A 27145-nucleotide genomic window follows, 5' to 3' on the forward strand; every position below is an offset into this window, starting at 1 on the left:
TACCTCTCCCCCGTCTCCTTACTTCTTAGACTGTCTCTCGCGTTTAACTACCGTTCGAGTTTTGGTTACCGCTGGTTTAACAGTAGCCTACCCCTATACATTTGTTCATTCATGTTTCCTGATTCCAAAATCAAACATTTGCTAACATTTATACAAATTAAAACAATAATTTCAACATTAATTTATGCAGTAAACATAATATTTTTATTTTCGGAAGGCTTGCACTGGAGCATGAGGCTTATTGTGCTTATCTCTTTTATTCTGTAAATGATTGGGAGCTCTTGTATAAGTACAGCACCGTGAACTGAACCCGGGCTGTGGTAATAATGACAATGACATTTGAATTAATGATGGCGAAATGGTTCCGAGGTCCAACGCCGAAAGAACAAGTAATCCTGCTTAATTTGTTACAGAAGTTATTGATTTTTACATCATGAAAAATGTTTGGTTAAAATTCGGGACTTTCGTGTGTCCGACAAAAATTATGGGGACGCCGGACACCTAGGCCAAAAAAGACGATTCTCGCGTTTTTACGGGACGTGTAGTAAGCTTAGGGTGACCATAATTCCTTTGAGTGTAGTGGGGCTTCAATCACTTTCTTTAGGGAAAATTGGGACATCATTTTTTCTAAAATCCAATATTTATTTGATTTAAATGTAATCATAAGACTGATGCACATGCCAAAATTAAACGTACATAACACTAAAAGAAGGAACAAATGTTAATAATTTTAAATTGTAGCGTACTTCTTAAAAATAGTATTATAGGAATAATAAGAAATTAAGTGCACTTTCAAATTCATTAATATTTAGCTCAAGTTAGAAATTAGGCTTCTAAAGGGGTTTATTTACTTTCTTTGCTCCAATCATATTTAGCAGAAGTTGCTATTGCATTCAGCAACTCAGGTTTGAAAGTAAATATTAATAAAAATCATTACAGTTACAGTCAACTGAATAGTTATTTACCAAAGCTCTAAAACAAGGGAATTTCTTTTGAAGCTCTTCTGTGAATTTACATTGCCTCTTTGGCATTGTTGTAAGGAGTAAAACACAATTCTATTGTTCACTATATGAACACGCATTAAATTGATTAAAACCCTAGCTGAACGTGGCAACTGAACAAAAACCGTAAAACAAAATCTCGAATATTATCGTTCTGTCGATAAAGAAAACAGGCTGTACTAACCTAAATATTACTATCGTTATTGCATTGAGAAATAGCTTCCATGTCGACAGTATATGTTATAGGTAAAATTTATCAGCACTCTTGTAAAAAGTTTATAACTTGCAAACTTACGCCAAAATTCGGGACAAAAGCCTATTCATTAATAAAAAGACGGGACAGGTTTTCCAAGGCTCGAAAACCGGGACAATTCCGATTAATCGGGACATATTGTGACTCTAGGTAAGCTTAACCTAAACACATTTGATCGATTATTCGAATTTTAAAATTAATCGGGTAATCGATCGATCAAATCGATAGCTCTGAATAATAATAATAATAATAATAATAATAATACAAATAATAATAATAATAATAATAATAATAATAATGTCTGGATTTGAATAAGTCTATTGATTGAGTGGAAGATTTTTCCGAACTGATTTGTCCTTGTCTTTTACATGCCTTGAAAAGCCGCAGTTACCGTAGAACAACTGATCGACACGCCTTCCTCTACCTTGGATGTGTGGGAGCCACAGGAACCTAAGAATGCACCTTTCGGTGTTAGTTGCAGTGTTAACGCAGCATCGTTAAATAAGAGAGCGATTCCTGAGTAATGTATTCTGTGGTTCGGACGGATCCTCTTTGTACATTTGGTCGTCCCCCCATTGAGGTTTTACACCATTGTTCTAAAAGGTGTGTTATAGCTTTTGACATCATCTTGTACCCATTACAACGGACAGTACATGCTGGAAACCTTGTGTGGCCCTTCTAGTCTTTCTTTCTAGTTTTCTTTTTTTATTTCCTTCTTTTTTACTTCTTGTGACTAGAGTGTAGCCCTATCGTGGTGAAAAAGATATTCTTCTTTAATTGTTGTAGCCGAGGTGATGGCAATGTAGTCGCAATGCTGTACAGCTGTTCCTTTCCGCTCCTTCCCTCCCCTGCCCCTTCTTGCTCACCTGCCGTCCGTCGGTCGTGTCAAGCTGCATTCCTGTAAAGAGAGAGAGAGAAAGAGAGAACTGCCGAGAGAGCAATGCCTTGCTTCCACATGTAGCTCCCATACTTAATGCCACAATTCCAATGTTAAAGGATGTGCATTTAAAAAATGCAACCTTCTACCGCAACGGGGGGAAAAAGAACTTTTTAATTTAGTAAAAAGCGTCGATGGCGTTGGTTTTAAATAAAAGGAAACGCAACACGAGTTATCTTTGTTATGCAAATCAGATTCAATGTTATTATTTCTATTTTCTGTTAATAATGCAAAAAAAAAAGTAGTGTGCAATTTTCATTTTTGTTGAGAGTGGTTGGATCTCCTATTTATAAACTCTTTGTGTGAACACATTGTAAAAATTCCAGGTTTTGACCTCTCTAGTACATTCAATGGAGTAACATGGTTTTTAAACTTGATTATGTTATAAATGCAGTGGTGTAAATTCAAATGTTGACCCCGTTGCGTAATTGTAGAGGTTTTCACACTATCAAAATGAAAGACAATAGAGAAAAATATCTCCAACTGGTTCGAATACATCTCATTACACTGAACAACAAGAATTTTTCCCCGACTTAAAACAATGTGTCCCCTAAGGTTTGATGTGCTCTGAATTCGAAAATGCATCTCTTTTCTTCGTATCACATAAGTTTTAAGATATACTATGATTTCAGCTTTCGATAAGCGCTCCCCAGGAAAAATCTGGCGCGGGTTTGAGTATAAACCAAAACAAAAGCTAATGATTTTTATGAGTTTATAAATACAGTGGTGTAAATTCAAATGTTGACCCCGTTGAGTAATTGTAGAGGTTTTCACACTTTATCAAAATGAAAGACAATAGAGAAATATATCTCTAACTGGTTCGAATACATCTCATTACACTGAAAAACAAGAATTTTGCTCCGACTTAAAACAATGTGTCCCTTAAGTTTTGATGTGAGCTGAATCCGAAAATGCATATCTTTTCTTCGTATCACGTAAGGTTTTTAAGATATACTATGATTTCACTTTTCGATAAGTGCTTCCCCAGGAAAAATCTGGCGCGGGTTGAAAGTATAAATCAAAATAAAAGCTAATGAATTTTATGAGTTTATAAATACAGTGGTGTAAATTCAAATGTTGACCCCGTTGCGTAATTGTAGAGGTTTTCACACTTTATCAAAATGAAAGACAATAGAGAAATATATCTCCAACTGGTTCGACTAAGTGTCATTACACTGAACAACAAAAATTTTGCCCCGACTTAAAACAATGTGTCTCTTATGGTTTGATGTGCGCTGAATCCGAAAATGCGTCTCTTTTCATCGTATCACGTAAGGTTTTTAAGATATACTATGATATGATAAGCGCTCCCCCAGGATTAAAATATTATGTTTTATTTAACGACGCTCGCAACTGCAGAGGTTATATCAGCGTCGCCGGATGTGCCGGAATTTTGTCCCGCAGGAGTTCTTTTACATGCCAGTAAATCTACTGACATGAGCCTGTCGCATTTAAGCACACTTAAATGCCATCGACCTGGCCCGGGATCGAACCCGCAACCTTGGGCATAGAAGGCCAGCGCTATTCCAACTTGCCAACCAGGGCGACTCTCCCCCAGGAAAAATCTGGCGCGGGTTGGGAGTATTGCTAATGAATTTTATGAGTTTATAAATACAGTGGTGTAAATTCAAACGTTGACCCCGTTGCGTAATTGTAGAGGTTTTCACACTTTATTAAAATGAAAGGCAATAGAGAAATATATCTCTAACTGGTTCGACTACATCTCATTACACTGAACAACAAGAATTTTGCTCCGACTTAAAACAATGTGTCTCTTAAGGTTTGATGTGCGCTGAATCCGAAAATGCATCTCTTTTCTTCGTATCACGTAAGGTTTTTAAGATATACTATGATATGATAAGCGCTCCCCAGGAAAAATCTGGCAACGGTTGGGGGTATAAACTAAAACAAAAGCTAATGAATTTTATGAATTTATGACTTAGGCTATTTCAGGTTTCTTATGGTTGTTGGTATGTTCTTTTGTACTTCTAATAAATAAACAGATATTGGTCCCTTCTATTAAGTAAATTTCATAACAGTTCAAAGTAAGGTCTATGCAATGAACAAACAAGAGTGTGATTTTGAGTATTTAAAGGCAAAGTTTACCAGTTTGAGTGAAGGAAAATTAAAAGAGAGCATTTTCATCGGTCCAAAAATTCACAAAGTTATGGCTCAACCTTTGTTTGAGGAAAAACTTTCCGTTACAGAAAGAATGGCATGGCTCGCTTTCAAAGACGTTTGCTCAAATTTCCTTGAAAATTCTAGGGCAAAGAACTACGTAGAACTTGTTGTGGAAACCATGTTAAGTGCATATGACAAAATGGAGTGTAATATATCTCTCAAAATACACTTTTTACATTCTCAGTTTGACTTCTTTCCTCCTAACTTTGGAACTGTAAGCGACGAGCATGGGGAAAGATTTTATGAAGAAATATCTGAAATGGAAAGGTGATATAAAGGAAGATCATCATCCAGCATGCTTGCAGACTATTGTTGGTTCCTTGTAAAATACAGTCCCGGGTCTAGTTTTATTTATTTACTAGAGCTTCCTCAAATTAGAGGCTGTCATTAGACAAAGCATACAAAACAATACAAGAACAGATAGATGATGAAAGATAACAGAGTAAGGAAAAGGTAAACAGGTACACAAACAAACAAACAATGGCAGTTTACAGAATAAAAAAGTTACAAGTAAAGAACCAAGGAAAGCTAATAAGAAAAAAATGATAATGGTGCGTCATCCAGAAAATTATTTTAAATGTGAGTTCAAATTCCGAGATTTTTCTCATACGCATGAAATATTTTTATTGTTGTTGTGTTTTAAACTATGTATGTAACATTATTTTTGTATCCAGTACACATTTTTCAACTATTATGAAGAATTTTGAATCCCTTGTGTGTTGTAATTTTATCAGTAGCAGTGGAAAATTAAAAATAATAAGTTTTGTCATAAGAAATCCAATTTATTTTCCCCAGAAAATGGTACGTGATGGGGTAATTTGGATTTTAAATTCAGATTTAGGGCACACATATCAGTAATATTCACCTATTTTTATTTCGGAGCAAGACAAAAAGTAAAAATGTGTTGTTTAATTATAGGGTACGATACGATTGCCATAAACATAAAAAAATACTTACGTGACAACCAATACTGATTAAAAAAGTTAAGCTTTATGCTTTTGTCTATATTTTCTATCGCGCTTATGCATGTCGTCTTTCAACAGATTAAAACAATACAAGTAAGACCCAGTTGTACGGTGGTGGAACAAATCTTGGAACAGCTATTCGTGGAATAGCCTAACTATAGAATAAATGGAGTCCCGGTTCCGTGTTGTATGGCGTTCGTTTATCCAAAGGTTATCTATTGCGTAGCTAGGAGAATTGAAACAGAGATTCGCAATATTTTAGATGGTGTTTTGTTTATGAAGTGCGTTCACAATACCAATAATTATTTTAATATTTCTGAACATACTATTATTGTTTTGTCTAAGAAGTTCATTATAAATAATTTAATAAATCAAGAGGAATTAAAAATCGTAAATAGAAGGTAAGAAATACACTTAAGCTACCAGTAGCTGAGATAGTGAATGACTATAAGAATGTGCTAGAAAAAAACTGTGATAACTGCCATATAGTCTATCAAATAGCAAGAGCATGGGAGTCAATAGCAGATAATTTAATGCTCAGTTTACTATCTGCAGGAAGGGGGAACGTAATACTGTTAACTTATAATATTGCCTTATGAATTTTCTAAAAATTTAGTTTTAATTATTAAAAAAAAATAGTTTCTCTACAATGACAATAAAGTGAACTATTTTTACTCGTAGCTATCATGTGTTCCAAATGATCATTATAATTAATAATTAATTCCAGCATGCTTAAAACAGTGCCCTTTTTTAGCCTGAATCTTGCCAGAAATTCTTCATCGGCATACTCATTTAATAGATCAAGTATGTGCCTTATTTTCTTTTGTTTTCGCGTTCTTAGACATACATTATGCAGTAATACATTCATCATCACTATCAGAAATACTAATGTATTGCCTAGTGCTGCTGCCATTTTATGACTTATTTATTCTCCAGCTAACAAATTAACAGCGACTGAAAGCATAGAATAGCTTAGTCGGAAGATATCCTCTGGATAAGGCTGTGTTCCGAATTCGTACAACACATTTCTAGCGTAACCATGGAATTAATGATCACATATAACAAATTGATAATTATTAATCTCAATCTGCTGCAATATAGTGACTCCAAAAGAAGACATGATATAACCCTGATGGAATTGCATGGAGTAATAGCTTGCAGTCCACACCTGTGGAGAAATGATTAGCGCGTCTGGCTGCGAAATCAGGTGGCCCGGGTTCGATATCCGGTCGGGGCAAAGTTACTTGGTTGAAGTTTTCCCTCAACCCAATATGAGCAAATGCTGGGTAATTTTCGGTGCTGGACATCGGACTAATTTCACTGGCATTACCACCATCTCATTCAGACGCTAAATAACCTAAGATGTTGATAATGCATCGTAAAATAACCTACTAAAAATAGCTTGCAGCAGTACCTCCATCTAGCGGTCGTTACCAAAAAAATCATTTTCGGCAGTTGAGACCTTTTAGATGTTGCCATTTTATAACATGGAAGTAACCAATCTGGTATATGTATATATGTATATATCTATGATCGGGGAAAAGACATAAATTATTTGGAAATGGTTTTAAATCATCCCACAGGAATTAAATGTCATTTCTTAACAGTCGTGAATTTAGAACAAGGAATAAATTGTTTGTAAAAATAAGACAGAATTAGGAAGTATTATTTTATTTAATAATTATACTATAGCTTAATTGTTTCAGTGTATAATAGTATAAATATATTCGATGAATGTAAGCCTACATCCTTCATAATAGTGGAAATAGTAAAAAATAGCGTTTTATAATGTACATAGTGTAAAGGGGCCGTCGGACATTGACTACTTTCAAAAACCGATTGTCAAAAATAGCTATTCGTCTCAGTAATATATTTCTACTAATATCACTTTTGTAGAATATGATTTTTATTTTTAATACATAAATTTTCCTTCATTATACACTATCAACCAAAAAGTAATTGGGTACTGTTTCTGTCCCTTTAGAACCTCGTGGTACCACCTCTCGTTGCTATAACAGCAGCCACCCTGTCAGGCATGCTCTCCACTAGTTTGTGCAGAATATCCACTGGAATGCATCGCCATTCCTTCTACAACATGGCACTCAGTTGGACAATGGAAGTTGGCCGCATCTCCCGAGACCTCAATCGCCGGTCCAATTCGTCCCAAAGATGCTCAATGGGATTGAGATCAGGACTCTGTGCAGGCCAGTCCAACCGGTGAACATTATTGTCTGCATACCACTGCATAGTAGCCGCCGAAACATGGGGCCAACTTCCGTTGTCCGAGTGTCATGTTGCAAGAGGAATGGCGACGCATTCCAGTGGATATTCTACACAAACTAGTGGAGAGCATGCCTGACAGGGTGGCTGCTGTTATAGCAACAAGAGGTTCTAAAGGGGCAAAAACAGTGCCCAATTACTTTTTGGTAGATAGTGTATTAATCATTCTTTGGTCGAAATTATCTTACTTAACACTAAATTGCAATTGTTTAACTCATAGACTTACATGTACCTAGACACGTCTATGTTTTGCTATACTACTCGTACTATAACGATTATTATTATTATTATTATTATTATCATTATTATTATTATTATTATTATTATTATTATTATTATTATTATTATTATTGGTGGTGGTGGTGGTGGTATTTCATTGTTTTCTGTATCGTTGTTATTTATAATATTTGCCATGTATTTTTATACTGGTTGAGTGAAAGAAAAGGCTGTTTAGGGCTTAAATCTGTCAGTAAAAATAAATTAATCAAATAAATGGATATCTATATATAATTTGAAATGGTAATGGAAATTATAGGAAAACTGCTGAACGGATTTTAATGAATGACCCGTCATTTTGAAGCTTGGCATCCAAGGATTTTCAGAAAAATAGTAACTTTCAGTGTAGCGTTAGTTTTCCTACATAATTTTCCTATTTTCCAAAATTATCTTTCGTCAATGTTTAGAACTAATTGCATTTCAGAATAAAATAAAACACACTCTACAATAAACAATAGGCTATTACACGAAGGCCATGATCTGCAGGATTGCTGACGTATTTAGAGTTCAAATTCAATTGGTTATTAAAAACTTCAAGACTTACTAAAAATATTTCACAGGTCTGATTCTACGGTGTGTAATTTTCTGAGTATGTCTGTGTATTGGATATTAAAATCTAGAAAACTTGAGGTGATTTGATGACATTATTACTATTAGAAAGGAAATATTATTATAGTCAATGCCATGATGTTAATATATAAAACTACAAAACTTGCGTAAGATAATAATGTTATTAAAAATCAAATATTTTTACAGTTATTAATCAAGTGGGGTTGGGTCTTTTTTATATCATCGTTGTTTCGGCAATAACTCCTATGTGACATATTTATCGATTTTCATATTTTTGCTCTATTAAATGACTTAAATAGTCATATAGCAAATAATAAAATCTCCTATATGTAATTATATTTCTTTCTTTGAAAAATGTAAGAATTCACAATCTCCTATGCACTACTCCCATAGAAGAATAAATGTGGTTTTCCTTCCTACTGAAAATTTCATATTTTGCACATAGGAGTTACTGCAGGAACAACGACGATATACTTAATGACGATGTGGTGTAGATACTTATATGCGCCATTCTCTTCAGTATTGGCTCGAGAGAGCGCAAAAATTAGAATTCCTAAGGAAAGACGGTATTATGGCCTACTTACTGATAAAAATAAGAGGCCTATAAAATTGTGTAGTCTCCCGATCATTTCAGCAAGATTTCCTAGCAGAATAAAATGATTTTACCCTCTACATTTCAAGCTCTACATGCAGCAGCTATACCAAGATGCTACGTCTATTGTTCGAAAGCATAGCAAACCTGACTTTTTTTAACTTTCACCTAAATCTACAATGACATGAAATAGCTATTGCTTCACTCTCACATGAAAACCCATTTATCGTCCTGACATTGTTACTTGCGTTTTCGCGTTGAAACTCAAAAACTGAAGGTGGATGGGTTCAAGAAAAAATATTTGGCATAAGGAAAGCCATTCAGAGGGAGTATGTTTCATTATTATGGAAGCAAATAACTTTCAAAATGTCTGGTATTTTTCATTGAAAATAAATCTGAAAAATTTTTATTTGAACGTCTAATGAACGTAGTTCGCAGCATTTGCTTCACAAACCACTAGTAGAATATAAATTGTAGATAAAGTCATAGTAGTGTCCTTCTCTATCACTAGAATGCATTGCGAATCGTCTGCTGGGACTAGTTTTGAATCATAAATAGAACGTCAACTGCACACAAACAAGATGCAAATGTTCCGATAATAGCACCTGTGTCGCGCGCGAACCATGACGTCACGTCAATATAGTCTATGACCAACTAACCTCATCTTCGGACGCCCTGCAACAGAATACGGTACCTAATCACCACCTCCTCTCTAAATAACCCATGAATTTAAAAATTTATGTGAAATAACTTTCACTAATAGTAGCGTTGGTTCTTCTTCTTTCAGAATTGGCCAACTGTACGGGATACAACGCCACTTACAGTTGTGTAAGGTCATGTGACTTCACTGGGCCTCGAACGCGACACTCCAGCATCCCTCCGCACTTCGGGTCATCTCTGTAAGTAAAAGCATTTTTATTATACTTAAACGTTGTATATTCCTATACGTATCGCATTTATGTTCTTCATTTCTTAATGGTTGTAATATTTTATTTCTGGCCTGCAGCCAGTTGAAGATAGTATTTTATTCTCTTTGTATCGCGTAATAAAAACTTCGTCAGCTTCGTTGAATGCCGGTTGTGTAACGATGCACTTGACAAGGAAATCACCGATATAAATATTGTTATATACTTAATATAATTCAGATCACATAGTAAACTGAATTACTAGAATAGGCTTAATATTTGTTAAGGAATAGTGACTGGCAAATCTCTGGAAAACACGCTTTTGTATTTTTCCATCATTAGATCTTGAAATTGGTCTAAGCCAACATATACAAATTTAATCGCCATTTATCTCTCTGTCTTTCTTTTCGTATCTAATTTGTGCATCTTCCTCGTTGTGGATATAATAGTCACCTTTAGCTTCTTTCTCGTCATTTTTATTTTTCTCCTGTTCTTCGCGGTGATTTGTCTTGAAACTTACTAGTATTCTTAAATTCGTTTCCCTCTTAAACCTCTTCCCCGCCTTCAACTTCTTCCCCGCCTTCAACTTCTTCCCCGCCTTCAACTTCTTCCCCGCCTTCAACTTCTTTCCCCCTTCAACTTGTTTCCTCTTCAACTTCTTTCCCGCCTTCAACTTCTTTCCCCCTTCAACTTCTTTCCCGCCTTCAACTTCTTTCCTCCTTCAACTTCTTTCCCGCCTTCAACTTTTTCCCCGCCTTCAACTTCTTCCCCGCCTTCAGCATCTTCCCCCTTCAACTTCTACCATCGTTCAACTTTTTCCTCTCTCCTCTCCTCTCCTCTCCTCTCCTCTCCTCTCCTCTCCTCTCCTCTCCTCTCCTCTCCTCTCCTCTCCTCTCCTCTCCTCTCCTCTACTCTCCTCTCCAACGTCTCCACAGACTTCTTCCTCAACTTAAACGTCTTCCTCTCCAACTTTTTCTCCGCCTTAAACTTCCTCCCTGACTTCTACTTCTCCGCCTTCAACATCTTCACCGCCTTCAACATCTTTCCGGCTTCAATTTCATCCCTGCGTTCAACTTCTTTCTAGCCTTCAGCTCCTTCCCCCTTCAACTTTTTTCCAGCCTTCAACTCTTTTTCCACCTTCAAATACTTTCTCGACTTTAACTCCTTTCCCATCTTCAGCTTCTTCCCCGCATTCAACTCCTTCCCAGCTTTCAACTTCTTACACGCCTTCAACTTCTTTCCATCTTCAAATTCTTCCTCACCTTGAACTCCTTCCCCGTCCTCAACTACTTCTTCGCCTTCATCTTCTTCCCGCCTTAAACTTCTCGCCAGCCTTTAACTTTTTACTCGCCTTGAACACGTTTCTCACCTTCAACTGCTTCGCCGCATTTAACTTCTTCCTCGCCTACAACTCTTTCCCAGCTTTCAACTTTCTCTAGCCTTAAATTTTTTCCAACCTTCAACTGCTTCCCCACCTCCAGCATATTTCCCGCCTTCAACGTATTTATCACCTTCAGCTTTTTTGCTGTCTGCAACTTCTGCGTACAGATCGAATCCAAGTTGAAAAATCCAATATTTTCAATTTCTTCGAATGTACGTGTTCATTTCGTTAATAATATCACTGACGAAGAAAAGGGCTTCAGTTTTTCATGTAATGGAATCCTATTGGGCCCTTTTCGTTTTTAAATGTTCTAATATTTTCCTTCAGATTGTTGGTACTGAAGAATAACATGATAATTCTAACCCAAAACTTTTCACTTGGACCACGCAAGCTTGATGGATCAGAAGTTTTCATGTATCTTAAAAGTGTACGTCCCTTACTATCGCTGGCAGTGTTGACAGAACTTCCAGGATTTAGTTTATTTTCTATGTTCAATTTAGTTATATTTTACTGTCACCATTGGAACGTACCAAAGAAATCCGAAATGAAAAGGTACTCCGTATATGCCACTCTACTAGACGGCAGGGATTAGATTACTGGCAGAATCTGTGATAATCTGTGAGATTCTTAGTAAATTATCCGAATGTGAATCAGAGTTTATCTTGTACTTAAAATTTGCTGAGTGGCAATTTCACTGTCGTTAGCGAATTATCTCTGACTTGAAAAAGGATGTTAAATGAAGATTACTATTCGAAATGATAAGTTTATAATAGCATTGAACATTTGATTCCTTACATATTACTTATTGACTGACCAGTTTGATGACAGACGCCACGCATCTTATGATAGAATACGCGGAAGCTGATTCCTTAATAATTGTCCTTAATTTCTCTCATTCTATTCATCCAACTTTTTCCAGACTTAGTACTTCAAGTTCTTCGCTACTGCTTGAGCACCTTGTCCGCCATGGCGAATCCGAGTTAGGAATCGCAGTTTTAACACAAATCCACAGAAATGAAGGCAATACAGAGGAATCCATGACTTCCATCCCTTCGCTCTTGAGCCAGGGATCATTAGGGGTTCGGAGCTTGACTATTCTCTTGTCTTCCGTAGCGAAAGTCCTCTCCCCCACCCCTCTCATCCCTTATTCGGAATCAGCTTTGACATCACCTTTGGTGGGACTAATTATTTCTGCAAACTTCTGTCATTAGATCCACCTGCCGTGAAGTTGCAGCATCGTGTGCGCAACCATCTTCACTCCAATTCAGTTTCAGGCACTGAATCATTTACACCAAGACTTGATATCTAATTCCTCTACAGATTGCCATTTGTTCAACTTCCAATACAGTAATTAAGACCAGAAGCTCCACATTGCTATTAGTTGCTGGGAAATGCGTATAAAAATTTCGTCAAATAGTTAATCTGAGATTAGGCAATGAAATTAAGGTATAGTCAAGCTGAACTTAAATTTTTGGTTCTACAAACGATAAAAGCCGGTCCACAATAAACCGGGAACGGAAACGACAGCGAGAACGGAAAAACTGTTAAAATACATATATTTAAATGTAAGCGTTCACAATTAACGAAGGGGTTACCGGAGCTCGGGAACGTGAACTTGAAAGTTGGCGAATATATAACGTATGCTTATGAACAGGCTACCACGCGAATTGAATTATTAAATACGGTGGAAGCTCTTAAGTTCGACATCCTAAAGTTCGACTGCTTACGTAGAAATGGATTTTCCATTTGAATGGGAATTAGTCCTGTGTCTTGTAGTGATAATTTTGTTAAAAGAAAACAGAATATTTTATTGATTAGGACATCCATACTTAATCACTGACCTTAAATTTTTCTATTTGAGAATTGTTGCGTTTGTGAGACGGAACTGTCGAAACCCACTGTGGTACTAGAAGCGCATACACAATTCTCAGGAAGGGCAGGAAATGCAATTACAGTACTGTATTCGTTGATGGATAACCAATAAGAATTTGTATTCATTTCACCTGTCACACCCACCCACTACCCTTATTGGACAGAACTTTCAATTCCACTGTATTCCATATCATAAATTTGAAAGTTGAATAACCTGTGTTTATGTTGTCTGGATTGTACTCATGATAGAACGCCATTGGTCAGTGGTGAACAAGTAACATCAGAATGCGTAATATTGATTTTTCATATCGTTACTGATATTATATTTCTATTATTATTATTATTATTATTATTATTATTATTATTAGTAGTAGTAGTAGTAGTAGTAGTAGTAGTAGTAGTAGTAATAGTAGTAGTATTGGTGGTAGTGGTAGTGTTAGTGGTGGTAGTAGTAGTAGGCTAAGTTGCTGTCAAAGAATCTTAAAGTTAGAATTTATAAAACAGTTATATTACCGGCTGTTTTGTATGGTTGTGAAACTTGGACTCTCACTTTGAGAGAGGAACAAAGATTAAGGGTGTTTGATAATAAGATTCTTAGGAAAATATTTGGGGCTAAATGGAATGAAGTTACAGGATAATGGAGAAAGAACTGAACGCATTGTTTTCTTCGTCTGACATAATTAGGAACATTAAATCCAGACGTTTGAGATGGATAGGGCATGTAGCACGTATGGGCGAATCCAGAAATGCATATAGAGTGTTAGTTGTGAGGCCGGAGGGAAAAAACACTTGGAGAGGCCGAGACGTAAATGGGAGGATAATATTAAAATGGAGTTGAGGGAGGTGGGATATGATGGTAAAGACAGGGAAATCTTGCTCAGGATAGGGATCGATGCTATGCCGGGTTTATGTGAAGGGGGCAATGAACGATAGCGAGTGGTTTCTATAACTGCGAGGGGCGAGGTCTGCGTACCTCGCAGCTATAGAAACCACTCACTATCTTTCATGTAGTCCAGATTTGTGCGAGGCGGGCCTCGCACTTCGTAACTCGCATGCGTCTGTTCAGAAAAACCAAAGCTTTAAGGCAGTGGTTGCCAAACACCACGAAATTGTGACGTAATAGAAATACAACCCGCACACCACTATCGCAGGGAGGGGGTTGAAGTGGGTATCTCCTCAGGTAATGTAATGAATGGCAATGCAGAGACGGACTGTGACCAAAAGCAAAAGCAATATAATATTCTTCTACTTATTAACTACACACACTTTTTCTGTGTTAACTTTTATCTTCCTCTTCATTATTTTTGTATTATTAATAAAATGAAATATATTTTTATTTACCATAAAAAGAACGTGTACTTTACACCAGCAGATGTTTGAAAAACGCAGATACTTTTTATTGTTTCTTTATTAATGAAATATTCAAATTACACTACATACGCCGAAAAAAAGACGAAGTATTTTACCCCGATTAAGACATAGAAGCCGATAGTTTTTATTGTTTCTCTATTAATGAAATATTCAATTTACAGGTAAGGACGTGGTACGCTTTGTAACAAGAAGAATAATGACAACGTGCATTGTTCTTTTATACTTCATTTACAATTTTACAACAAATTAAATACCGGTATCTCATATTTTTGTCATCTGCACAAAAGAAATACTGTTCCTCCCATGCTCCTTAAAATTAAGTTTTTACATATTATTTGTTTTCTGTTTCGGAAAATATATCGAAACATATTATCCTACACATTTGCCATATTACATGTGTACGTCCGCTCCTGATAAATGTCTTTACTTATATCGAAGTGAAGGCTGTAAACAGAGGGTTGGGGGTATGATGCCATGGTTACGCTTGAGTGGAGGCAGGGGCATGTGTCGCGACACAGCTTTTGGCAATCACTGCTTTAAGGGGAATTTATAATAGAAAATAATATTGAAAATTTTGTAGCTTGAATTTACAAATCCCTTCATAAGCTCGTCAATCTCATATATTTGGATAAATTTGAATGGTACTACTAGAATAAAATGACGGAGAAAAATGTAGCTGAACTGTAATAAAAATATTCAAAATGTCGTGTTTGCATTATGAGAGTTAAGCCTTAAGCCTTGGCTTTTCTGAACCAACGCATGCGACGTGCGATGTGCGAGGCCCGCCTCGCACAAATCCGGACTACACGAGAGATAGTGGATTCTATAACTGCTTCCTTTGATACCATCTTTCTTCCCAAAAAGGTTATTCATGCAATTATTTTTCAAGCAATAATACATCTATGAAAATGTGCAATTTTCATCAAATCAATTTGATATTCTTTTAGTCATATTATGGAAAGAATGCTATACAGATGTAATATAATTATATAAAACCCACTCGTTTTTTTATATTCAAATTAAAATGCTTTAGAGTATCTCACTCAAAATTTGATTTTACTTTAGAAAATGGATATAAAAAGCGATTTGCAGATTTTCAGTAATTTAATTTTCACATGCGCACGGACATTTAAATGTGCATACGACCAATTTAAAAACCCGTAGCACAAAGATTGAAATGGAATATAATAATTTAGATTCTAGATTTTATAAAAATTATGCAAATGTATAATTTCAAGATTTTATGCAAATTTTCACAGGTACATTGCCTTCATTCAGCATAATTCCTCCATTATGTCATGCAACAATTCAAATCGAAAGATTTTGGACTGACACTTTTGTTTTTACCTGTTATTTTGCATCACTGATCTAATATTTACTTCCATCTATACGCTTGTATGCACTATTATACTGTATCACAGCCTCAGATATTCCTACGATCAAACAAATCGCATAGGACAATTAACCGAAACCCTTCTAAGATTGGAAGCAAAGCCTGGGAATATGTAACACATCATGGAAGTAACTGCATAGCAGAAAAAAGTAATCTAACAACTTCCTGATTTAAACGTGATGATATCCGTAGTGGTCGTTGTAAATTGTGAAAATTTAACTGTAAATTTTGCAAAATGTCTCCAAAAATCATGTTATCAATGCATTAAAAATCCTAAAGAACATTAACAGAAGGCATTTAAAATGTGTTATTCCAGGTAGGAGGGAGGGCTTCCGCTCACAGTGGAGTGGAATCAGACACCATGAAATTAAAATGTGAGAACCACCGTGTGATTATGAAAAATTAAAACCGCCTCAACTTAGGGCATTCCCCGAGCCTATCTAATCTCTACGCGGACACTTCACTCCTTGATTGATCGATTCATTCCAGAAACTATTGCACACAGAGTTGCGGAAAAGCTGGCACACACATTAATTATGATCATGTAACTATATATAAGCGTGATTAACTTTGATATTGCAAATGTTTCACAGGCGTTTAGGTCTTGTAATTATTTATTTTATTTTGCTTCTTTAAATCTTTGCGTCTAAATCACAATCATTATGATATGTACAGACTGAAAGTGAAATAACCCTGCAGGTTTTCAGAGTGAATAGATAATGTTGTATGTAACAAAAAAGTGTAATACCGTATTAGTGGAAAGTTCATAGTTTTCTCACAAAAAATGTTATTTTTGTTTCTAAATGTTTGACATCCTTTTATTCGGTAACTATTGCGAGTAGGAGCGTGATTATTGTCCATGTCGATAGAAAGCCTAATAAATAACAATTTATTCTTCCGGCGTATTTCCATAGCGTGGACGGTTTTCGTGTTTTTTTTTAACCTTTATTTTCCAGTCACTGAATGATGCGAACAGATAGCAACGTTGTAGACAGAGATAAAGGGGTTCACCTAGATCATATCGGCACAAACAGCGCTCAACGAGCGCGCGCGCTCCTTCGGAGTGGGAGAGCGGTCTTTACCGCTCGCTGAAACGGAGAGGAAGATACGTCAGAATGACATAGACTTGATTCAGGTAGAGGAGAGGGAAACGACCACTCAGTTATCTCGTGGAGTGCAGTGTGTAGGCCTATTCTCAGTAACTGTTTCATGTTGCTTACCTACTGTTACAGTACAGTATGTAGGAATCTAAAAGACGGAACGTAACATTTAACAATTAACGATTTACAGCTCGAACTTATTGATCTTCAATGTGACCTAAGGGCTAAAGATCGTTTGAATAATACTACTAGCCTGGTTGAGTTTTACAAGACTAAACATTAGCAATAATATCCACGACTACACAGGCTGGCTGTGAAAATGATTGCTATATTTGGCTCAACATTTATATTTGTGAGTAACTGTTTTCTATAGTCAACTTTAATAAAGGCAGACATCGAACTTCTGTAACTGATGTTTCATTACGATCAGTAGGCTACTGTTCCTTTCAGCTGCCAACAGCATAAAACCTCGTTTTGATGTACTGATAAATAAAAATATAACAAAATTATATTGTACATTTAAGTAGCTATAGAATTACTATTATTTCTGTAAAATAAATATTTCTTTATTAATGAATAATAGTCCAAGATAGTTTTGCAAATACTGAATGGGAATTCATTCCATAAACACTCTTACTAATACTGTATTTACTTTTGTGTATATTTTGTACGAGATCACCCCTTCTTCCAGTCCACCCTTATACAGAGCGCAGCTAATATCTGCATTCCGCTCATGAGCTGTGAGCCGGCTCGGAGAGCGCAAACCTTGTGCAGACCTGACCTAGATAGACATACCTGAGTTCGCTGACCTCTTACAACTGTATTACGAGACGAAACTGGGTGTGTTAGCGGCGATGTTGCTAGACTGCTGAAATTTCCAACTGAAGTTTCTATTTAACCGTGCATTTAATCACAAAACGTAATATACTGTAGGTTTTCTTTCATTTAAGTTTACCCTATCGTCCCTTTCAATCTGCAGGGTTATTTCACTTCCTCCCTGTATTTCTGTATCAGAGAGACTACTACTTGTGTTTCTCGAGTTCTAATATAACGAATTGACCACCACCACCAATCATCATGACCATAATCATCATCATAATCATTGTTGTTATCGTTGTTGTCGTATGCCTTCAAAGACTGACACCATTGTGTTTATTTTCTTACAATTAGCGGACAGTTTTGGTTATAATATTAGCATATTGCAGTGTCATGTTTTGAAACAATAAAGGAAAAAATACGAGAATAAAACTCAGTCATCCTCAATGGTTCAGTGAATATCATGTTTCCTATTAGGGGTATATATACGTGAAGAGGCAGAGAAATTTTTAGAAAACGGATAATTATTCACTATTAGATTGTCACTAGAAAAAAATAGTCTGAAGTGAACAAAACTTTTACTGAAGCTTTGACAGTGATTTCAGCAACATAAATAACTTATAATCGTTAAAGCAAATATGAAAAGTGTCCTAGAAAATAATTATGTATTTAATATCATGTGCCACATACGAGATGCACTATTAGATGAACAAAGATATTTTTCATTTGATATAGTAAGAAATACAGTATCATATTTCAGATTGGTTCCAGCCACGTATTGTGACGTAGAACGAACATTTTCCGCACACAAATAGTTTTTCTGAACACAGAAGGAGTGTTTTTTTTTTTTTTTTTGATAAACTGAAAATGTACATTATTAAGTACAGCTCATGCATTTTGTCAAGACACTCGCGATGCGCAGAAGGGGAACAACGTTTCTGTGCAGGGGATAGGAGTAGAAGGGAAGGTCGGGCGTGTGTCTACCGAGTTCAAGGCAAAGGTTAACCAATTCCCCTATAATTCGTAAGTAGACTCATTCGATCTCATGTGCAGCTCTGTAGGAAGAGTGGAGGAGTGTCTGGAAATAATGCATGAACTGTACTGTAACAAGTGTGGAGACATATCACTATGTATTTCATTTGTTTCTTTTATACGTTATGAGTAAATTATATTAGATTTAAATTTACGAATGTTCTAATTTGACAATTAGCGTATTTTTATGTTATTTGCTTATTATGTTTCTTGTTCTATGACTATGACTCATTGGCACAAAGATAAGTTTGCTTACCACCCGACTGTACTGTACATGTTTGTTGTGCTGGTTTGTTGACGTTTAGAGCTGCGTCACTACTGTTCATTCGGTATAGATATAGTTCAAGCCCAGGCAATTTAATAGTTTTGGTAAAAACTTTCTAGCTCTAGTTATCTCAGCTACCAACCTTGCAATGTTTCATATTCGGCACAAGCGATATTAAGTGTTCAGTAACCGTCAGAGTCAGAGTGACTAGGTTTACGTTTCTTCTTTCCAATGCGGGCATAGTAAAATCTGAAGGAGACTCGCCTTACTTTCTATAATTTCCTACGTCGTAACTCCGATAAAATCTGGCGACCATTTTCTAGGGCAGACATTTCCAACTGGTCCAACTGCATCGGGATTTTCATCAGCCTACACTTACTGATTACGAAAATTAACAACACCATCTCTGCTGAACCCCGCTCATATCCACAACCAGACTTTTGTTTTCAGTATTCCTTGCGATTTATCATTATTCCATGCGAGGGGTGTCAACTATGGTATGATTATTTGGTAGTCTGCTGTATTGTAGGGCAGAGAAATGTATTGCCATGAATGGACGTCACATTGAGCACCTCCTATGAACAAGTGTTCAGATCTCAGAAAGTATGTGTTGTAGGACCCATGTTTATTAGACATTATTTTCTTGTTTTGATGCATACTATCACCTCCTAAAATATTGAATACTTTTTAACATCCTGTATATGGTATATATTCAATAAAGTACTAAAGGAGAATATTCATTAAACATAAAACTCAGAACATGCATGAAATTTATTTCATTCTCAACGATATTCACAATCCTTATAAATAAGAACCAATTCCTTAAAAATCTCTGTATCACAGTAACACAACCTAGAGCTTAAATATTTCACGCAAATACAGAGATCTTGTGATTCCGCTGTAATTTTATTTTTAACTAGCTGTACCCCTGCGCTCCGCTGCACTTGTTAGAAATAAATATAAAGTACTTACATAATTAAAATAGGACATCTGGTCCAGGGAACATTCGTGTTTGATATAAGGATAAATCGTTTAATATATCACTTAATTTAAATTGTATTTAAATAATTAAAATGCGATCATTTTGCTCCAGAGACCACTCATTTAGTGCAATGTGTTCATAAACATTATTTTAAGAAATACAGGAAATGAATATACAGAATAGTCTATCAAGTTTTCTATGCATAAGTAGCTATTTTAATCTTACCTGTTCTGGATTCACTCAGAAGTTACTGTAATAACATTATAGCATTATGTCCATCTAGAGAAACTACACTTTCCAATGGTGAAATAATAATTAATTATACAAATCGGTTAATTTTGCTTCCGATATTACTTCATACAAACACAAAAACATTCTCTGTAGGCTATGTTTAATAGCTTTCGATTGTTGTTGTCCAATGCCCCTTATAGACGAAGTCATTTTTTTATTTCATTACAGCTACTTAGATGGCGTTGTTATCTTAATTTTAAAACTCATTTATCTCATTAAATATCAGTCCTATCAAAATTTTGTATAGAATAAAACTTATCGAAGATCATTTTTAAAGAAACTTTTGTTATATAACATTTTTCATGAAAATTAATAATAAGGGAGATATTTCGATTTATTTAATTCAAGCCCCCTCATAACCCCCCTTTTAAATAAAGCATTTTGAATGTCTTAGAGCGTAAAATCTAAGTTACAACGAACTTAATTTATATTTCAATTTTCATATAATTCGGTTCAGCCATTATCGCGTGAAAAGGTAACAAACATCCAGACAGACAGACAGACATACAAACAAAAATTAAAAAAAAGCGATTTTCGGTTTCAGGATGGTTAATTATACATGTTAGGACCAATTATTTTTGGAAAATCGAAAATTACCAGAAAAATTTCGGTTACATATTTATTATTAGTATAGATTTTATTTCTTGCGTCAAATCAAAATATAAGTAATGATGTGAGTTGAACTGTGTGTTTCTAGACCCAAAGGTTTTGGAGTAATTAATTATTGCTGGCAGAGTTATTTTTATTTTTTCGATTCGAATTTCGTAGTGGTCTATTATGAAGCACAATCTTACTGTACTACGCCTTGCATCTTTGATAATGGATGTGCGGACTACAGAGGGGAATGGGACACAGACAAGTAGATTCATGAAGAGGTAAGACTCGCTTTCAACCTCCTTATGCATTTTTTTTTTCTTTTTAAACTAATAGCGCCACCAGCGCAGCTGAGTTGGCTAAGGCACTTGCTTGCCGGTCCAGAGTTGCGCTCGGGCGCGGGTTCGATTCCCGTTTGGGCTGATTACACTGATCCGTCGATCTAGTAGATTGTGTTTGAGTCTAAAGAAAGCAGCAAAAAAGTAAGACGTGGTCCGTTGCTGTGACGAGAATCCAAACCTCGCATACCGGTAAGAAACAAGTCGCAAACACGTTCACGTTTGGGTATTTCTGACAAAGTAAATATTATTCATCGCCTTGAAAACGGCGCAAATATTAAGGGTACTGGGTAGAGCTGTTTGCAGTATGTTCGCTTATAAATGAAGGGTTCAGAACCATAGTGGGCCAAGCGCCATTTACTAAATCCGTAGACAACAAGGGTTAAAATGAAGTTATTACCATAATTCAATGGAATCATAGCAAGTAATATAAAGTATACACAATCGAAATAAATGATATGCCAATCTTCATTAAACTATGGTATTCACTTAACTTTAACCCTTGCTTTCTCCGTTTTTAATGGCGCTTGGCCCACTATGGCTCTGAACCCTTCAAATATAAATACATATAATATTTTCTTCCTCTGTTTCTATCATATACAGACTGATGTCCTTTCCACCATGTGATAAACAAATTTTGATGAGTTGTGAGTTGGTGACAGAAGCAAATTATCTTTCATTGTTTTAACATAGACATGGCAGAAAGAAAAATCTATTGAAAAAAAAAGTTTCATCCATGCAAAAAAACATAGGCCTACTGTTTGAGGAAATGAGTGGTATAAGTATAGTACTATTTCAGTTATACAAGCACAATGTGACAAAACCCCATATGTTTTTGTCCTATAAATATGGTATCTCTCTCCACATTCTCACTACTCGAATTAAATATTTTCAAATAGTAACCCATTCATTTTGAAGAACTATATAGTTCAATTTAGCATACAACATTTCAGCACTTTATATTAAGTAGTTTCTGAGTAAATGATTTTTGATTTAGAACAATTGTTTCAGTGCTCTTTCTTTCTGTTACTCCTGTATTAAAACAATGAAACATAATTTTTTTGACGCCACCTCACAATTCACCAACATCTGTTTATCACACGGTGTAAAGAACATTAGTCTGTGTTTGATAGAAACAGAGGAATAAAATATTTTATATATTCATATTTATAAGCGAAAGTACTGCAAACAGCTTTACCCAGTACCCTTAAAGATGTTGTTTTATTTATTTATTTATTTATTTATTTATTTATTTATTTATTTATTTATTTATTTGTCTATACATTTTATAGATAGATAGATTCTAGGAAATTAAATTAGTTTTTATTAACATTGTATCAGATTCACTTTTTATGATGAACTGACAACTTTTAAATTGTCATTCCCGTATGATCCATTTTTTAATGTCCATATTATTCCTTGACGTTCATGCTCTACCTAAACATGATGCTTGCCGATTGCAGGAGACTTACTCCGCGTGTTATATCTAAGTAGGTAAACATTGGCTTTCTCCTATATCGACGGAGCGGTGTACCTGGTTGTTTTTTTCCCCGAGGTTTTCCCCAATCTTAAAGCGAATATCAGGTAATATATGGCGAAACCTCAGCCTCATCTCGCCAAATACCATCTCGCTATCATCAATCCCATCGACGCTAAATAACGTAGTAGTTAGCACAGCGTCGTTAAATAACCAACTAAAAAGTCTAATGACCAAATCATTTTGCGGGACTTGTGTCGGCTCTACTCGGCATCGTCGAAGTTTGTACAACTTACTCTGAAACAATTTTTGCATGGTATGAATTAAAGACAAAAGTGTCATTGAAATGAAAATACAGTAAAAAACTTAAAAGTGTTTAACGATGCGTTAAAAGTGTTAAAATTTTAAAACGTTTGTGTACCTTAGACAGACGGCCCGTTTCGACGCCGGTGCTGCGTCATCTTCAGTGTCCTACGAACTACTGTTGTTCCTGTTGATCTTGCAGGAAGACAGGAAGAACCTTTCAAACAAGTTATAATGAACACATTAAAGCTCAACCCAGACCCTACATCACATCAAATTACGCAGAACATATTATCAATAGTAATCATGACTACAATAATATAGAAACAAATATGGAAATTCTAGACATCACACCAAAAAGCTCACAGTTAAACATCTTAGAACAATACGAAATATACATACACTAACACACCCACAACATATACTTAATACACAATTACAGTTCAATACCCACACATTATTCGATATCATGATACATAGCACACAAACAACCACCCCCACCATAGGAGCAACACACCCCCACCCCTACAACTAAGGAATGCAAATGGAACAACAGAAACAACAGTAGTTCGTAGGACACTGAAGATGACGCAGCACCGGCGTCGAAACAGGCCGTCTGTCTAAGGTACACAAACTTTTTAAAAATTGTAACATTTTTATCGTGTCGTTAAACAATTTTAAGTTTTGTAAATAAAGTGTTAACGTGAACCAGAATCAATGAAATTACAGTAGTATAAAGCTGTGAGAAACGGGAGAATCTGATGATTACCTTTATCCTCCGATTTTATTGAAAACGATGTACACCCAAGTCAAAACAGGGGATCCTATCCAAGTCGACGAAATAAGCAATAGTACATTATGCAACGAGCCTATAATGGTAGTAATTAAGACGCTCGTATGAAAATTATAGGCAAGTTTCATACGACTTTTTACGCTCGACCATATTTCTAACTTGAAATTATTCATAAGTATTCATGTTATGGTTATGTAGGTGAGGAGCGGAACTGACCTGAATTGTGAGATGTGCGCAGACGCGAAAGTATTGATTTTTCCGAGGCACGAATGTCATTGACCTTGATATAATCTAGAGAATAACATAAAGATTAGTCTTGATATAACCTGGAAATTGATTTAGAATTGAGAAACGAGATGACAAATTGAATTCATTTGAATATTATTTACAATTAACGCTAATTATTATAGTCACAGAACATAGCCTTCTGCGACAGTATTGGATTTCAGCCTCCGTGACTTTTCGTTAATTGTCTTTCGATTGCATATCCGAGAATAATCGATATTTGCGGTTTTATAATGGTACAAAGGTGATTTCTCATTGGCTGAACAACTGAATTATAATGAATAGGTGTACTTTAATGAAGTGCATTAAAGGGCTACTACCAGGTGTATAATTACTACATTTCGGCATGGTCGAGCATAAAGGCTGTCATAGTATTGAGCTGCTAGAGATGCTTTATCTTGGTGTGGTGTAGTTCCCTACCAGTATTGTTAAAAATTGCATCAGTTAAGTTGGTAATAAGTCGTCGCATGTAGGCTACGATTAGTTAATTGCACCATGAGAGGAGTCCCCAGACATCACTTCTCGCCTGGACACTGGAGGGTCTCTGTTGTGAGGACAAGTAAACTGTCTTCCCAAGAAAAAGTCACGGAGTACCCGTGTCCTACTTTCTTGAACCCTCAGACCGGCAATAAAACAATCTGTGGAGGGGGGCCACATGCCCGTCATAAACAGACAAGTGCCATTATCTACTGGGCACTCTCTCCCCCGACCCGCGGTGTGTATAAAATACACTTGTGTTCTGTTTATAGACGCCCCTTCAAATCAATACGGAGCCCAGACATCTGCCCCAAACTTCCTGGCAATTAAATTTATAACCAGTTGTAAAAATAAACAGTGCGAAAGCTGGAATGAGCGTTCGATTGCGTCTCTTCAGTCATGACCAATTTATTTGGTTGCAAAATGCAAAGACAATTACTATCAATGTTTTTGTCGACGCAGAAGTACAGTGTACAGGATTAATAAAAGAGTTGCAGCATTTGCAGAATCTTGGGTAAAATGCTTACACACACACGCACATATATATATATATATATATATATATATATATATATATATATATATATATATATACAAGGTAAAGGTATCCCCGTAACATGCCATGAAGGCACTTGGGGGGCATGGAGGTAGAGCCCCATGCTTTCCATGACCTCGGCACTAGAATGAGGTGGTGTGGTCGGCACCACGCTCTGGCCGCCTTTTACCCCCGGGAAAGACCCGGTACTCAATTTTTATAGGAGGCTGAGTGAACCTCGGGGCCGTTCTGAAAGTTTGGCAAAGAGAAAAAATCCTATCGCCACCTGGGATCGAACCCCAGACCTTCCAGTCCGTAGCCAGCTGCTCTACCAACTGAGCTACCCGGCCGCCTTATATATATATATGTATATATATGTAAAATATATATATATATATATATATGAGATGAGCCAGACCCAACCATCTGAGGTCAACAAAGAGAAATAACAAATTTATGAGCCTACTATTCCGTATTTTCGAGAAAAATATCAGATGGAAGGCACTTGGGAAGTACATGGTTTAATGATCGGAGCGAGGGGCACCATCACACGATCAACTGTAAACACTATCAAAACATTTGGAATCCATGACATCATTCCAAAAATAATCACTTCTAGCATTAAAGGGTCTGTGGAGATTCTGAAAAATCATTTATACGGAATATCATAATCCCCCCCTCTTTCTATCCGTTAGTGTGTGATTGTTACAATATATGTACAAATTTATTATTTCTTAAATTTAAGCTGCCAGTTCACAATTTCAATTTGACTCATCTATTTTACTGTAATCGTTATTATTCTTATATGTGTGTCGTTCTCTGTTTTTGGCAACCCAGGATGCCTGGGCAGACTATTTCTTGGAAGTAAATTTTATATACATACATACATATATATACAGGGACATAATTTTATTTTTACTAACATTTTTAATATTAACTTGCCTATACCTCTGGATCAACGCCGTTTGCTACCCCCTTCCACAATGGAGTACGATGATACTGGCGTAATATACTAACAAATCACATTACTAGGTATAGGAGGGAAGAAAAGTTGTTCAACCATTTACGTAAACTAGGAAATATTGTGCTTTTGAGTTTTGTCTTTTCCATTGGGTTTTTATTTAATCAAAATACAGTACAGTATTAAGAAGGAGTGTTTTTACTCACGAACTGAGCTGTCCATGTGGACGTATTCAATATGCAATGTATATTATACTGTCTACAGCACATTAGCGTACAATATAGAGAATGAAGTTAAATTGAAAAATAAACATAATATGGATATTTAAACACATTTTTTAAAATGGTGGCTGCTCATTTCGATACAGGCTTCAGTTCTTTTGTGCATATTATCTCACTATAGACAAATGTACCTAATCCCAATTACCAGTTTCGTCCTTCGTACTAGTAACTCATGTTGAAATAATTGTGTACCTACTCTATAAAAGAGTACCTTACGTACTGTTTTTTTAGTAGGTTATTTTACGACGCTTTATCAACATCTCAGGTTATTTAGCGTCTGAATGAGATGAAGGTGATAATGCCGGTGAAATGAGTTCGGGGTCCAGCACCAAAAGTTACCCAGCATTTGCTCATATTGGGTTTACGTACTGTAAATTCAATCTTCACTTCTGCCCGATCCGAAAAGATAAAATTACTCAGACATACTATCTACTGTCTGTTCTAGTGGTTATGTCGTAGGGTCGTAGAAAGGGAGGAAATCACGTGACAGTTAATTACTTAACGAGGCCATTTATTTAAGTTATTTTATACAGTTGTATAATATTGCGTAGACGTCCAATTCCTAACAGAAATTAATGTTCTCAGAAAAGAGCTAAGACAGCCCAGCCACTAGATGGCGAATAAAAGCTGGTGGGGGA

General features: G+C 35.9%; 1 protein-coding gene across 2 annotated transcripts in view; it reads left to right on the top strand.

Annotated features, from left to right (window-relative positions):
- Cirl (Calcium-independent receptor for alpha-latrotoxin) overlaps positions 1–27145 on the top strand; it is a 1849656-nt gene that overhangs the window by 802752 nt on the left and 1019759 nt on the right. For both annotated transcript variants that reach the window (XM_069837575.1, XM_069837572.1), the window contains one exon: positions 9843–9954. The gene's annotated coding sequence lies outside the window, so the exon portion shown is untranslated. The remainder of the gene's footprint in view (positions 1–9842; positions 9955–27145) is intronic.

The sequence above is a fragment of the Periplaneta americana genome, chromosome 10 (genome assembly GCF_040183065.1).
Source record: "Periplaneta americana isolate PAMFEO1 chromosome 10, P.americana_PAMFEO1_priV1, whole genome shotgun sequence".
Taxonomy (NCBI): domain Eukaryota; kingdom Metazoa; phylum Arthropoda; class Insecta; order Blattodea; family Blattidae; genus Periplaneta; species Periplaneta americana.